Consider the following 4,027-nt stretch of genomic DNA (forward strand, 5'->3'; position numbering starts at 1 on the left):
CTATGTTGAACTATTAAATATTTTATACAATTAAAGCATTTGACTTTTTATTTGTTGTCTTAACATAAAATGATCAAATTAAAGCTCATTTTGTATACTAAGTTATTTTTAATTATATCATAGTTTTTCAAATATTAATATTTCATTAATTTATTTAATTATGTTTGTTGGAAAGGTAATTTTGCATTAATGAGTTTATTATTACATAGTTGAAAGTATGACTCAAAGATCTCGAAGTTTACAAGACTTGAGGGCTGTGAGTAATGGTTCTCAATCTGTAGCAAAAGGTTAACAAAAACAATGCCAAGCAAGGAGGTCATCTGAACCTGAAAATCAAACTCATCAAGTCAATGAATATGTGACTGAAATGATTGGTAAACCTAAAATTGAGTTATCTTTTTACAATGGCTGCAATTTGGAATATGGAAAGCAATAAAAGGATATATGTAGAAGTTCATGAATTTGGGGTCCCATGTTCCAGAGAAGGAGTCACACTTGGATAATTTCTTGGAACCATTGCTATAAATGGTAATTATGCACCTTTGAATATTACCAAATGGGATAAAAAAGAGTTTAATACATTCAAAAGCCAGATATTGAGACTTCTTGAGGTACATCTCTCTATTTTTTTTTATTTCCTAATAAATTATATAGTTAATGCAATTGTTTCAAATATCTTAAATATATAATTATTTGTAAGTTCTGCAGAAAAAATTTGTTTATCCACCTGAAACAGAAGCGTGGATTTTAAAATCCATAAATAAGAAATGGAGAGATTATAAAAGCGATTTAAAAGCAAAATATTATGATCAATCAAAGATAAAGGAACAAATAGTGCGAAATGTGCCAAAAGATGTGTTGGCTCCTCAGTGGATGAATAGTTCACAGAGAAAAATTAGGTATTATTTATTAAATGACAGTAATTATGCATGATTGAAATTTTGATGGTTTATTATTAATTCTTTTATTGTCTGGATATTTTTATAGAAAATGAATTCTATAAATACTGCAAATGCAAAAAAAATAAAAGAATGCACATACTTTAGGCTGGAAAAGTTATGCAAGATTAAGAAAGGAGATGGTATGATTTTTGTTATAGTATATGTTTATTAGCTAAGTGCATCTTTTTTTTTATTAAATAATAAATATGTATACTCATATAAGAAAAGGCAAATAGAAAAGTACCGAATAAACTTGAATTTTTTGAAGCAACTCATAAAAGAAAAGATGGCACATACGTTGATGATAAGATTAAGAAGTTGATGATATTTATTCTTATCTCTTAATTTATTAATTCTTTATGAATTTTATATTCAATATTTATTTATAAATATTCTAAATATTTATAGAAAAAACTCGTACTCTTATAGCGAAGCAAAATCAAAGTTCTGAAATACATTTATCATAATTACGTGAACATTTTTTTCAAGAAATAATGGTCCAGAGCATAATGGTCGAGTTTATGGTATGGGTGAGAATCAGTCACAAGACACAGAGGAGTTGAAAGTGAATTTGCAGACACTGAATAATGATAATACTCAACTAAAAGAAGTATTGAAAATGTTATTTGGCTTTTTATCTCAAAAATATCTTAAACAGCTGCAAACAAATTTTGTAATCTATTTCAGGTAACTCATTAATATTTTTTTTGTACTTAAAGTATAAATTTACTTTTATTATGAGAAGATAAATTATATTTACAAAGAAAAGTTAAAGATTGACAATTACATATATATATATATATATATATATAACGCTTTATCATGTGATTTTGAAATTATTGGTACTAATATATAATTATGTTTTGAGTCTGTGTAATGACTTTTTAAATTTGATTATTTTTTGAATAAATAAGCAACAATGCAAATTAAGATGGTTATCATTCTCTATACAATTATTCTTATTATTCAAACCATGAATCAGATCGAGAGAATGATCAGATAAATTGAGAATTATTTCAAGTTTTCTAATACGTTAGCAAGACATTTTGACATATAATTTTGTTGGATTGTAATTCTCATTATAATTTCTTATTCTATTTTTAGATTAGCCACTTGATATTAGTATTGGATTATGAAATGTTTTACAGATTAATCGTAAATATTTTGATTGCAGTTTTTTTTCCAAGTTTTAAATGCTTTATATTAGTATTTGAAATTTCCCTATGAATCGTCTACAGCGTAAATAAAATAAGCACGGTTATAATCACTCCTACAGTATGCCATTACACTCAATTACTTTTGGTGGTAAATATTATAAAATGGTTTAATTTGCGCCTACAGTATGCGATTACACTCAACTGCTTTTGGCGGTAAACATTATAGGAATGGTTTAAATCGCCCTTACAATCTGCTAGATGCTATAGGGGTGTTTTAACCGTCATTACAAATTGCCTTCTTCTGCTGCGGGGAGGGGTCCATGATGTGCGTAGGGGTGGTTAAATTGTAGAGCCGCTGTCAAAAAAGCGATTTTGAAGCAGTTTTGGATACCGCCGGAAATGTGTGTAGGACCGCCCCTATCCGCGGCAAAAAGCGCCTCCACATGTATCTTCTCTTGTGGTATCTGCAAGTGCACGCTATAATTATACCCATTTGCAGGATTAGCTAGAGGAGAATATCTCTACAACTGAGGTCTACACAGGAGGCTTTGGAGTGGAATGCCATCTTTGGCACAATATGCTGGACAATATGGGTACAAGTTAATTTTTCAGGAGGAGATATATCATGCTGAACGCACTATCAATTACATCTTGACCCTTGTTAAGCATAGAGATATTGTGCATGGTGACCATTCCTCAAGGAGACTAATGATAAATTGGAAGCGGCTGGTACAAACTGAACAAAGATGGAGCGGTGAACCTAAATTCTGAAGCTGCCTTTTGTAGAGGTATTCGAGATGATAAAGGTTTATGGATTGCAGGTTTTGTGATGAACCTGGGCTCTACATCCATCCTTAATGTTAAAGGCTGAGCTATCCTCGAAGGCATCAAGCTAGCTTAGTAAGCTGGCTTATGACAATCTGCATAGAAAGTGACAACGAGATATATAATTATCTGATGCTTAAATGGTTCCAACGACCTCCCTGTTAGCATACAACCTATCATTTGTGCCATCAATGAAATGAGAAGAAAAGATTGGTCTCTCCAGTTCTCACACATCTTCAGAGAAGCAAACCATTTGTGCTAACTGCATAGCAAGCTTAGGTCCCCAGTTCCCGAAAGGAAGCCACAAGCTTTACTTTCCACCCAAAGAGATCCTCAGCTGGCTACAAAAAGATTAGGCCTAGGTTCATCATGTATTTCATTTATGTACTTACCTGATTGCCATTTGATAACGTAACTACTTCAACAATTGCACATCTGAAAATTAAATGAGAAAAATATTTTCTACAATTAAATCATCTTTAACGTATTTAATTTATATTTTGTTTATATTTTATCAGTTTATGTTTATTTAATCCTTATTTTATTAAAAACATAAAGTTATTATAAGATCATGCATTAAGTTTCATGTCTGAGGTAATAAAGAAGTATCTCATAATTCTACGTGTAACCCACAAAAAGAAAAAATATTATATAGTTAAATCAAATTATTCTCCCCATACTCGATTTTTTTTCAATTTAGTTACTAAATTTTAATATTTTTCATAAAATTCGTCCAATTTTAATTTACTTTTATTAAACTTTTTGTTACATATAATTGCAGAATTTTAGGTTAATATGAATTTTTAAAAAAATCTCTTTCTTCTATTATATTTATTTTATATTTTCGTTTTCTCTAAAAAAAATTATATATTTTTTCTATTCTCTTCTTTTTTTTTTTTTTTTAAGATTACATAAATTTATTTTGCAACATATAAAAAAAAATTAAAATTATCTAAAATTATTACCGATACCCATAATAAAAAAGCAAAAATATTAAAAATAATCATAATAACTTTTTTTATTCTTAAAACAATACTCTTTATGCATTAATGAAAAACAAAAAAGCGTAAAATAACATCACATTTCTAATAATCATCATTTATT

This window comes from Manihot esculenta, chromosome 17 (assembly GCF_001659605.2).
Source record: "Manihot esculenta cultivar AM560-2 chromosome 17, M.esculenta_v8, whole genome shotgun sequence".
NCBI lineage: Eukaryota > Viridiplantae > Streptophyta > Magnoliopsida > Malpighiales > Euphorbiaceae > Manihot > Manihot esculenta.